Below are 13,600 nucleotides of genomic sequence, written 5' to 3' on the forward strand. Positions count from 1 at the left end.
AAGTCATTTTTCAAAATCTGATAGGTAAAATTAGAATGCAGCAGATGAGGTTTCCTGGGTGGCTCAGTGGGTTAAGCTTCCAACTGATTTCAGCTCAGGTCATGATCCCAGGGTCGAGGCAGAGCTTTGCAACAGGCTCTGTACTGGATGTGCAACCTGATGAGGACTCTCCCTCTCCTGCTGCCCCTCCCTGCTCATGTCTGCAGGTCACTATCTCTCTCTCTCAAAAAAGAATGCAACAGGAGAAATGATTGAAAACAATACATCAGGGATCCCTGGGTGGCGCAGCGGTTTGGCGCCTTTCTTTGGCCCAGGGCGCGATCCTGGAGACCTGGGATCGAATCCCACATCAGGCTCCTGGTGCATGGAGCCTGCTTCTCCCTCTGCCTGTGTCTCTGCCTCTCTCTCTCTCTCTCTGTGACTATCATAAATAAATAAAAATTTTAAAAAAACAATACATCAAAGACATCATATGAAATTTGAATAACCATAATGTCAATGATATTACACAGGGATCAAAAGTAAAAGGAATAATTGCTACAAAACTCCTAAAACTTGCTCACTCTATAAGCTACAGAAAATTGAAGTGATGTGTATATATAAACACTTTTAATATACTAAAAGGCATAGGACTGTGATGCCTGAGAGAAGGAAAAACAATGAGATGAGACTTACACTCGTTCTGGCCTCCTGCTTTGAGACAATTCCTAGACGTTGGCAAAGAAGGATGTTAAGTCTTGCTGAATTGATGGGCAGAAGTCAGAGTTCCAGTTGTTAAAGTGGAAAGAACTTGTGAGGCAGAGCACTAGAGTGGAGGCAGCTATTCACAGAAATCAATAAGGGATCCTCTTTAGAAACGATAAATACCCACCATTTGCTTCAATGTGTATGGAACTGGAGGGTATTATGCTAAGTGAAGTAAGTCAATTAGAGAAGGACAAACATTATATGGTCTCATTCATTTGGGGAATATAAAAAATAGTAAAAGGGATTATAGGGGAAAGGAGAGAAAATGAGTGGGAAATATCAGTGAGGGTGACAGCACATGAGAGACTCCTAACTCTAGGAAATGAACAAGAGGTAGTGGAAGCGGAGGTGGGCGGGGGGGACAAGGTGACTGGGTGATGGACACTGAGGGGGGCACTTGATGGGATGAGCACTGGGTGTTATACTATATGTTGGCAAATCAAACTCCAATAAAAAATATGCAAAAAAAAGATTTTATTTATTCATTTGAGAGAGAGAGCCCACATGTAGGGTTGAGGAGGCAGAGGGGAAGGGAGAAGCAGCCCCCATGTGGATGGATCTACATGGGGGCTTGATCCCAGGACTCTGAGATCATTACCTGAGCCCAAGTCAGATACTCAACTGACTGAACCACCCAGGTGCCCCAGCATCGGATCCTCTTGCGTGTGTGGCTAAACACTAATTTGTGAATGCATAGGGTGAAATCCCACAAGGCCAGGCAAAGAAAAGTTCTGAAACAATTATTACAAGTAGGGGCTGTAAATAAAAATATTCAAGAACTTGCTTAGAACTAAAAATCATTCAAGTTCCTACCTTCCTAAGAAGATACAAGACATTTAGTAGAGATCTAAAAAGGTCACAGGTTAGGTGTGTGGGGGCTTAATTGGCCCTAAAGTAAAGCTAATTTAGGCACAGAATAAAGAAACCTGAAAACAAGACCTTTATTGATTAAGCTGATCCAGAATTAACATAACTGCCTGTCAGAACAAGAACTGTCTCTCTAAAGAAATACATCAAAATACAGCACTCCCTGGAAGACACTAGAGCTAAGAATAGTTTGATATTTCCACTCTCAAACGTGGAAAACCTTTGCGTTATACGAGGCATTGAGTAAAGTATTTATGAAGATTTTGTCTCAGTAGTGAAACAAAACTACCAGCAGAAATAAAGTTAATCAGAATCTACTCAAAAAAGCTTAAAAGCAAGTCTTGAAAGAATCAAACTTTTCCTACTTAAGTGCATTATAGAATCAAAAATTTCCAGGTATATAACACTTATCATGATGAATACTGAGTAATGTATAGAATTGTTGAATCATTATATTATACACCTGAAAGTAATATGACACTGTATGTTAACTATACTGGAATAAAAATAAAAATAAAAATTTAAAAAATTTTCCAGACATACAGAGAAATAGAAACACAAGGCCCATAATTATGATTTATTTACTTTTTTTTTTTTAAGATTTTATGTATTTATTCACAGAGAGAGAAAGACAGAGAGACAGTGGCAGAGACACAGGCAGGGGGAGAAGCAGGCTCCATGCAGGGAGCCCCACATGATCTTGGCTCTCCAGGATCATGCCCTGGACCAAAGGTGGAGCTAAACTGCTGAGCCACAGGGGCTGCCCCATAATTATGATTTAATAAGTCAATATTCAAATAACCAGAAAAGTAAAATTAGTAGACAAAGACATTAAAACAGTAACTTTTAATTATATTCCATATTTTCAAAAGGTAAAGAAAATCATAGGCATTATGAAAAATATGGATAAAAAATCACCTAAATCAAAATTCTAAAGATTAAAATATAATGTCTAAGATGAAAAATTCACTGGATTAGAGCAGTAACAAGTTAGGCACTGCAGAAAATTTGTAAATTCTGTCATAGCAATGGAAATAACCTAAATGAAATACAGAGAGAACTATTGAAAAACATTATGGGCAGAGCATCAGTGAGGCATGGGACAATTTTAAGCAGCCTAATAATATAAATATAATTGGAGTCCCCAAAGGAAAGAGGAGAGGGAGAGAAGAGAAAAAATATTTAAAGGAATAATGACCAAAATTTTTTTTCAAAGTAAGATGGCAATTATAAGTCAAAAGAACCAAGAACTCAACAAAAATTAATCCAGAAAATAACTGAATATTTGGAATGGCTTAAAAAAGAAATTGAAAGAGAAAATAGAAAGTATTTTGAGCTAGATAAAATAAAATAAAATTGTATGGGATATAGCTAATGCAGTACTTACAATGAAATTATAGCACTAAAATCATACTAGAAAAGAAAGGTATCAAAGCAGTTACCTTAATTGCCAACAGAAGAGCATATTAAACATATGCAGAAGAAATTAATAGAGAAAAGCAGAAATTAGTAATATAATACAGAAAAACAATAAAGGAGGTCAATGAAAATAAAAATTAGTTCTTCCATTGCTTGGCTTCTTGTGGTTTCTCCAGTACAAGGGTGGAACTTCTTCAGAATTTGGCTACCACTCATTTTCTCCAACTTAACTGAGACAGTGTGGCATTGCCAGGAGTTTCAGATAGAAAGAACCTGCAACCCAAAACCAGATCACTGTTTCCCACACCTTCTTCTTAGCTGGGGGCATGTGCATATTTCCTGGGTGTCCCGCATGGTAGACCACCTAGCAGGCTGATTCTCAGTCTTTAACTCATGCAGCCAGCCCAGAACCACCCCAGCCCAAGATGGTCATGAAATTGCACTAGACTCCTACATAGGATGGCCTCTCCAGCACCTTATTTCACCAGTGTCCAGAAATGAGCAGCTTTCTCAGGATCTAGTGAGTTCTGAGCCTCAGTACTTCCCCATACTTGGCATCTTGGAGAGTAAGTTTCCAGCAGCTGGAGGCCCTTTGGTCATTTCTCCACCATATAATAAGTCAAGGCAATGACGTCACCATGGAGTTCTAGGTCTCAGTCAGGGAAGGGAAGGACTCTGTCTTTCATGTTCTAGGTCACCCCAGACAGAGTTTTGCTCATGTCTACTACTCATATTTTTTAGAATTCTCCAAAGCTCTCAAGAGCCAAATTCTTATAACTTTAATCCCTAATGAAAAAATATTTATATTAAACTCTTCCTGTTTAAATCATTGTGTGATTTCTCTTGATTAATATATGTTTTCCACCTAATATCAAGAACAAAGAAAGGTGCTTGCTCTCACTACTTCTCAATATTGGGCTGAAGGCTCCAGCCAGAGCAAAAATTCAAGAAAAAAGAATGAAAGGCATCCATATTAGGAATGAAGGCATAATGGTCTGTATTTCCAGATTTGATGATCATTTATGTGGAAAATCCTATAGAATCTACCAAGAAGCCACCAAAAGAAAGAGAAAAAAGAAGAAAGAAAGAAGAAAGAAAGAAAGAAAGAAAGAAAGAAAGAAAGAAAGAAAGAAAAGAAAAAAAGAAAGAAAGAAGAAAGAAAGAAAGAAAGAAAGAAAGAGAAAGAAAGAAAGAAAGAGAAAGAAAGAAAGAAAGAAAGAAAGAAAGAAAGAAAGAAAGAAGAAAGAAAGAAAGAAAGAAAGAAAGAAGTCAGAAAGAAGGAAAAATTTAACAAGGTTTCAGTTTTTCCACAGACATAACAACTATACCATAAAGTGCAATTGTGGTTTTTAGGGGGATATATTATTTTTTTTTTATTTTTTTATTGGTGTTCAATTTACTAACATACAGAATAACACCCAGTGCCCGTCACCCATTCACTCCCACCCCCCGCCCTCCTCCCCTTCTACCACCCCTAGTTCGTTTCCCAGAGTTAGCAGTCTTTACGTTCTGTCTCCCTTTCTGATATTTCCCACACATTTCTTCTCCCTTCCCTTATTTTCCCTTTCACTATTATTTATATTCCCCAAATGAATGAGAACATATAATGTTTGTCCTTCTCCGACTGACTTACTTCACTCAGCATAATACCCTCCAGTTCCATCCACGTTGAAGCAAATGGTGGGTATTTGTCATTTCTAATAGCTGAGTAATATTCCATTGTATACATAAACTTATGAAATATTATATGGACTTTATATATATCATAGTATATATTATACAGTGTACAGTATAAAGTACTAATATTTTTATATTTTATGAAAAGTAGAACACCATTAACTATAAGAGATTAGCAGAACCAAGGGCATAAAGGCCCTTGTGAAGGTTTAAGGATGTACCTACCAGTATTAAAGGCAAAAATTTGCACATGTCCCTTTGCAGTCAATCCTCAAACACCCCCAGCCCAGGCAGCAATTAATCTGCCTTATGTCACTATATATTTGTTTTGCCTTTTCTAAGATTTTATATGAATGAGATCTATAATGTAAACTCCTTGATGTCTGGATTCTTTCACTCAGTACAATGATGTTGACATTCATTTATGTTTTGGTCTATATTTGAAGTCCCTCCATGTTAATCGTTCAGAAATATGCCATCTCATGAATAAAATACAATTTATTTATTTGTTGATCACTACTATTTCAGTTGTTTCCAGTTTTTTACTGTTTTGAATAAACCTGCCATGAACATACACATACGTCTTTGTCTAGACACATTTTTCATTTTTCTTGGGTAAATACAAAGAGTGGCATTGTTGTATCTTATGTAAATATGTATTTCACTTTACAAGAGGCAGTCTAATTATTTTCCGAAGTGGCTATGCCATTTTATAACCCCAATGGCAATGTATGAGATTTCTACTTGCATACTAACAGGTGGAATTTTTTTTGTTAAGTGCTTAACATAATGCTTTGCAGAATGTAGGCACCATAAATGTTAATAGGATTTATTGTAATAGTATATTTTAACAGATGTATATGATACATTGTTTTATACCTCTTATATGTAAGTATAAAAAATGAGCAAAGTTCTGTTTCTTATTATAATCCTATTTATTTTTCAACATGTGATACTCTTCATCCGAACTACTAAAGTGCTAAAAATTTAAACATGATTCCACACACACAAAAATGATGTTGGGATTAGTTTATGTCAACATCAACATGTATTTGAATTTAGTCAAAATGTGCCAGTTGTAAGGAGAGAGAGTTTTAGTATGAAGCTTCATTAATTAAGGAAGAAGAAAGAGAAGGGAACATGTAGGATCCAATCCCCAATTTCCTGTAGTAAAATAAGGGCATAAAGATCTTAGGAAAGTAGAAGTGACCATGATGTTGTTGTAATTACTGCGAGGAATCAGGGCTCTGTCAAAGTAATTTAGCGAAAGAAAAAATATAATATGCTACATTAAATTGAAGGCAAATTTAATAACAGAAGTCAGCTGACACACTTGTTTAAATTTACCTGTATTTTTTTTTTAAAGATTTATTTATTTATACATGAGAGACACACAGAAAGAGAGAGGCAGAGACACAGGCAGAGGCAGAAGCAGGCTCCATGCAGGAAGCCCCATGCGGGACTCGATCCCAGGACTCCAGGACCACGCCCTGAGCCAAAGGCAGACGTTAAACTGCTGAGCCACCCAGGGATCCCCAATTTACCTGTATTTTGGGCACCTGAGTGCCTCAGCGGGCTAAGCCTCTGCGTTTGGCTCAGGTCATGATCTGGGGGTCCTGGAATCAAGCCCTGTGTGGAACTCCCTTCTCAGCGAGGAGCCTGCTTGTCCCTCTCCCTCTGTCATTCCTCCTTCTTGTGCTCTCTCTTTGTCAAATAAACAAGTAAAATCTTTTTAAAAAATAAATTTTTGCTGTATTTTGAAGCAAATAAACTAAAGATCTATCATTAAGGGAGAGCTTGAGATATGAAAAAAGAAGTAAAATTTTGCTATAATGATATGAGATGATAGCTAATCCTTATAGATCATTTCACTGTGTAAAGCTCTGCATTAAACTCTTTGCATTTATCACTTGTTTAATCCTGTATTTTCATGAAGTAGGGATGGCTCTCATTTTACAGATTTGAAAGCAGAGGTTGATAAATTCAGGGATGCACTCCAAGTTATACTTCTGCTTAATAGTAAAGCTGATACTTGCCCCCAAATAGGTCTTATTTCAAAAAGCATAGTCTCTACACTGTTATGATAGCAACCACATACGACATGTGATATCTAAAGTTAACAAAGTATGCTTTCTAGGTTCATTTCAAAGTGACACACAAACAATCAATACCATACAGATTAATGCCGTGTCAATAAGACCAAGAAAAAGTTCCTTGTTTCTTAAAATTACAACCATGCAAACCTTTACATGAAAAGTAAATTTAACATAAATCTGTTACCAAATATCATCCTATAAGAACTCCCTAAATTAGGTAATCTCTGAAAAACTAACTTTTTGGTTAACTAATTTCAGAGGTCTTCATTCATATGTCATACAGAGTTTTGTAATGGCACAAAGTGGATTGATCACCCTGGGGATTGGGTGAGGCAATTTTGGGATTTTTGTTAAAGTGATGCACTGTTGACTTCTCTCTGGTAGTATTCTTTTTTTTTTTTATGATAGTCACAGAGAGAAAGAGAGGCAGAGACACAGGCAGAGGGAGAAGCAGGCTCCATGCACCGGGAGCCTGACGTGGGATTCGATCCCGGGTCTCTAGGATCGCGCCCTAGGGCAAAGGCAGGCGCTAAACCGCTGCGCCACCCAGGGATCCCTCTCTGGTAGTATTCTAAGGCAAAACTGAGCATCAGTATAACACACACACACACACACACACACACACACACACTCACATTTAACTCAGTCATTACAAATAAACACATACACCATTCACATTAATTTCCCTAGCACCTCCAAGGTGGAATTGATTCCTTCTAATCGCCACATTAAAAAGGAAAGGTGAAATCTTGTGGCATTTACCTCTCATAGGTGTTAGTAATAAAAATGCCTTACATAAATTTCAACCACCTTTTATTGACTTTGACAAAATGCAATGGCGAAAAGGAATTATTTGATGCCAGGGCTCCAAATGGTCACATGTTCTGAGTTGTAATTTCACCACCAAAGAGCATCAGTGAAATCTGCCAATCACATTTTTGTTAGGCATTCTTTTTGTTCAGAGCAGCCTGTGCCCAGTGCATAAAGAAAAATAAAATTAATAAAGAGGAAGTTAATCTGAGCAACAGAGCCAGGGTGAACTATGTGAGCCTCAGAATGAACTTGGAAGAGGATACAGAGCACTATATTTATCAACTGGGCAACACATTCATCTTATATTTGCTGGTTCTATCAGTATATGTTGTGCGGACATAGCTCAGCTCATCCTCAGTCCTCTGAAATATATAATTCAGGCACATATTGTGTGTTTAGTGATTAAAAAGACTTATGGGGTCTTTTCTTAAAAGTATTCTACCCCTATAACTATTACCTTGAACAACAATGACAAAACCACACACAAACTCAAACATACATACTCATACAGGCAAACTCACTATACCACAGCAGAACTGGGAAAGAGAACAATGTTTTTAATAATATATCTATGAAATATCCACTTTAATAAAATATCATAAAATCCTATAAAAATCAGTGGAAAATATGCCATCTGCATGAAAATAAATGATTTCTCATATCCTCTTAGCAAACTGGAGGTGCATGGAGCTTGACTATCATATAAAACAGCCCCTGTATATTTCTCTAAGGAATTAGAAGATCCGGGGAGGCTAAATGGCCTTTATAATATAACATGGAAAGCCGGCAGAAGTAAGAAAATAAAAATGAGATCCCCTTTCAGCCATCCAGTGTTATTCCTCATAAAAATTACTATCTAACTTTAGAGTAAAAATTCTAATGATCTTGTCTGTTTTAAGAAATGGATGCTTAATATTAAACAGAGTTGATGTCTTTTAAACATTTTTTAAATTGAATTATGTATGCCCAACTCGCCGAAAATTACATCATTTGTGAGCTGAATCTTACCAACTTAGCAGCAGTAGGGAGAATGCTCAAAGACCAATCTCTGCCAATAAACTTAGCTTACATGGACCTTAACTATATTGCGTTTCTATTTTGGACAAATACACATATTTAGTATTTTAAATCAAACAGTTCAGTGGCATTTAGTATAGTCACAAATTTGTGTACCCATCACCACTCTATTTTCAGATCTTTTTTTTTTCACTCCAAAATACTCCCCATGACCTCTTTCCCAGCCCCTGGCAACCATTAATGTACCTTCTGTCTCTATGGTGTTGACTGTTCTGGGTATTTTATGTAAATTGAATCATGCTACATATGGTCTTTTGTGTCTGGCTCCTTACACTTAGCATAATATTTTCTCTTTTTCTCTTTCTTTCTTTCTTTCTTTCTTTCTTTCTTTCTTTCTTTCTTTCTTTCTTTCTTCTATCTTTTTTAAAATTTAAATTCAATTAATTAACATATTATTAGTTTCAGAGGTAGAGTTTAGTGATTCATCAGTTGTGAATAACACCCAGTGCTCATTCCATAACGTGCCCTCCTTAAAGTCCATCACCCAGTTACCCTATCCCTCACTCCCTTCCCTCCAGCAATCCTCAGTTTGATTTCTATGATTGAGAGTCTCTTATGATTTGTTTCCCTGTCTGAGTTTATCTTGTTTTATTTTTCCTTCTCTTCTCCTATGCTCCTCTGGTTTGTATCTTAAATCCCACATATGGGCGAGATCCTATGATAATGGTCTTTCTCTGATTGACCTATTTTGCTTAGCATAATACCCTCTAGTTCTATCCATGTCTTTGCAAATGGCAAAATTCCACTATTTTTGATGGCTGAGATTATATACAGATATTACATCTTCTTTATCCATTCATCTGTTGATGAACATCTGGGCTCTTTCCATAGTTTGGCTACTGTGGACATTGCTCCTGCTGGGGTGCAGGAGCCCCTTCAGATCACCACGTTTGTGTCTTTCACTCAGCATAATGTTTTCAAGGTATATCTATGTTCTAGCATGCATCAACAATACACTTTTTGTTATTAAATGGAAACTTGGAGTTTAAAGGGACTTAATTTATCACCTTGTATCTTTGACCTAAACAAAATTAATAAAAGAGAACCTATTTAGTCCTATTGAGTGTTAGTGCAAGGACACATGATCTTAGGAGTTCCAGACCAGTCTGGGTTGCCAGATTTAGAAGTAAAAGTAGAGAAAGCCCGATTACATTGGAATTTCAAAAAAAAAATAAATTATTTTTAATGTAAATGTGTCTCAAATATTATTTATTCAAAATTCAAATTTAAGAAGTTTCCTCCTTCCACTTGTTAAAGATGAAGAATAGGAAGAATGATATGAAACCATCACCACAATCAAGGTAATAAACTTACCTATCATATTCAAAAGTTCCTCCTCCCGCAACCCTCATTTTTTTATGGTACGAGCATTAGCTGATGTGGCTCTGCAAGGTTGAGAAATGGCACAAATCCTGAGGTTTATCTTCCAGGAGGAAGACAAAAGAGTGGAGCAAGTCTCCACAATCCTTGGCCTATCAGTTGTTCATAGTGTTCCTCTATTATCCTTTTAACATTTGTAATGTGTGTACTGCTATTCCCTTTTTCCTGATTTAAAATTTGTGTTTTCTCTCTTTATTTCTTGATCATTATGTCTAGAGTTTTTATTAGTTTTATTAATTTTAAAAGATAACTCACTTTTAGTTCTTTTTTTTTAATTACTGTTTTTCTCATCTAAATTTCCTCGATTCTCTTCTTTTCCTTACTATTTCCTTCCCTCTGTTTACTTTGGCTTTCATTTGGTCTCTCTCTCCTCTCTCTCTTTCTCTCTCTCTTTTTCTCTTTCTTTCTTTCTTTCTTTCTTTCTTTCTTTCTCTCTCTCTCTCTCTCTCTCTCTCTTTCCTTCTTTCTTTCTTTCTTTCTTTCTTTCTTTCTTTCTTTCTTTCTTTCTTTCTTTCTTTCTTTCTTTCTTTCTTTCTTTCTTTCTTTCTTTCTTTCTTTCTCTTTGTAAGTAGGCTCCTTGCCCCGCATGGAGTCCAGCTCAGAGCTTGAACTCACCACCCTGAGATCAAGACCTGAGCTGAGATCAAGAGTAGGACACTTAAACAACTCAGCCACCTGGGAGCCCCTGGTATCTCTCTTTTTGAGTTTTATAGTGGTAGCTTAGATTATTGATTTGAGAACTTTCTTCTTTCTTGATGTGATAGACATTTAATGTTCTAAGTTTCTAAGCTCTTTCTTCACTATATCCCATAAAATTTGTATCCCATCAAATTTCATTGTCATTACATTTAAAATATTTTCTGTCTAATGTCCCTGTGATTCTCTTTTCCCATGCACTATGTAAAAATGAATTGTTCAGTTCCCAAATATTTGAGGATTCTCCGGATATCCTTTAATTCCTCTATTTTAATGTTTATGTTCTGATAATACATTTTTATAATTTGAGTCATTTTAAATTTATGAAGTTTACTTTCATGGCTCTGACTACATTCCATCTTGGTAAATAGTCTATGTGCTTCTGAAAAGTAAGTGTATCAAATTACATGAATTGTTCTATTACTGTCCAGTAGGTCAGGTTGATTAGTTACAATTTTTCAACTTTTTTGTCTTTACTGATTTCCTGTCTACTCTCCTACCAATTACTGAATGTACAGTATTGACATCTCCAATTATTACCGTGGATTTGTATATTTCTCTTTTTTATATCTACTAGTTTTATATTTTGATACTGTCAGGTGCATACATTTATGTTTTTATATCTTGTTGGAGAATTGACCTCTTTGTTGGTAAACAATGCCCTTTTTATTCCTGGTTCTGAAATGAATTTCATCTGATATTTGTAGAGCCAATACAGCTCTCCCATGTATACTATCCTTTTACTTCCAAGCTATTTATGTCATTAAATCTAGAGCGTGTCTCTCATAGACAACATATAGTTGCAACTTATTTTATACAATATGACAAATTCTGTCTTCTTACCTGCATATTTTATGTGTTCTACTTTTTATCATTAGTTTTCTCTTAAATGTTAAGTGAAACAGTGATGTAACCTCTAAGCCTTTGTACTTACTTGGCTTCACACTCAAGCCTCTCTACAGGGAAAGAATGAGTCATGCAGATGGCATTATGCAAGTTCCTGTAACAAACAGAGTTCTCTTTTTGAATTAATACACTGGCCTTCAGGTAATGAACTGATCTCCCACGTAGATGACTGCATCAGAAGACTGGTAATATCTCCAAGTGTCCTGATTTTATTGTAATTTAAAAAAAAAAAGTAGCATTCTGCTTGCGCACATCAGCTTGTTAAGCTTTGTTATTGTGAAATCCATTCCCAAAAGAACAATTTCCTGTCTGCCCACAGACAAAATTAGGTTTCTAAGCTGGCAGGGCGGAAGGCAGATTCTAGACCATGATTAATACACCAGGGTCGTGACTATCACACTGTAGAGCCTCTTGGAACAGCCTGTCCCTTCTCCTAATGATGCACTTTATCGATACAACAGAATCTCTACACAATTATGTTGATGGAACAGTGGACAAAGGCTAAGGCATTTTCTGATGGAGGCAGATTTCAGATCCAAGTCTTCTAAGTCTGGGTCCTATGCTCTTCAGATAAGTCTTAAAATTTTCCACTAAGTAACTCTGCTGGCAGACGAGAGAATACTAGCGACATGGCGTGAGGAGAGGAAGGTAGTTTAAGGTTGCTGTAATTTTTAAGAAGTTTCATATTCTATTTCCTACTAGATCTGCAATTTTCAATATAAAAATTCCTGTTTTTTTTTTCACCATCACATTTTTAAGCAGCTAGGTCTTCAAGAAAATGAGTCCTGTTTATTTTTTACTTAAAGCCTCAAATTGCTTATGGCCCTCAACATGAGAAGCATGTATTGTTTCTCCCTGGACATTAGAAAAGATACCCTTTGTGGGTATGTTTGTGAGCGATACATGACGTGGGTGATGTTACCGTTCCTAAATAGATCGTAAAGGTGCATGTGGAAATGTATGTGCACTCTACATATATTTGATGTGATGTTCCACTACCAGTAACTGTTTCCCAAAATGACAATATATTGAAATTCTTCTGTAAACTAAAGAATTATAGTCATAAAACAGATTTTCATGAGAGATGAGTGCCCACCTTATTTGAATCTTTTTATTTTATTTTAAGATCTTAATTATTTATTTATGAGAGAGAGAGAGAGAGAAAGACAGAGACACAGGCAGAGTGAGAAGCAGGCTCCCTATAAGGAGCCTGATGCAGGACTCGATCCCAGAACCCCTTTGACTCAGGTCATGATCATGACCTGTGCCAAAGGCAGATGCTCAACCGCTGAGCCACCCAGGTGACCCATTTTGTATCCATTTTAGATAAGAAAATCCAAGCCTCTCAACAGAGGAGAAATAACAAATGACGATGTGTCAAATTGGTAGCAATTCATGCACACTCTAGCTCATTTTACTTTGACAATTATCTTAAAATGCAGGAAGCATTGGAGTTATATGCCTTCCTCACTGATAAGGACATTCAGGAGTAGCATCTCACCAGTGAATCTCACCAGCCAGATTTTCCTGTCTCCCAATTTACTGAGGGCATTTTTCCTAAGAAAGTGGGAGACTAGAATGATGGCCAGCATAGCACGGAGTCCTTGAAATCTGGTATCCTGGGCACTTGTGTCAAGCTAATTCTGTAAAGTTAAATTCTCTGCATTTGTTTATTGGCCATTGGGTTTCTTGTTCTGAGAAATGTTGTTTTTATCCTTTGCCTGTTGTTATATTTCATTGTTGAGCCCTCTCCTGTTAATTTGTGGAGGTTTTTTTTTTTAAAAAAAAAAGGTTTTATTCATGAGAGACACGCAGAGAGAGGCAGAGACACAGGCAGAGAGAAAAGAGGCTCCCTCTGGGGAGCCTGATGTAGGATTCAATCCCAGGACCTTGGGTTCACACCCTGAGCTGAAGGCAGATGC

This window comes from Canis aureus, chromosome 3 (genome assembly GCF_053574225.1).
Source record: "Canis aureus isolate CA01 chromosome 3, VMU_Caureus_v.1.0, whole genome shotgun sequence".
Taxonomy (NCBI): domain Eukaryota; kingdom Metazoa; phylum Chordata; class Mammalia; order Carnivora; family Canidae; genus Canis; species Canis aureus.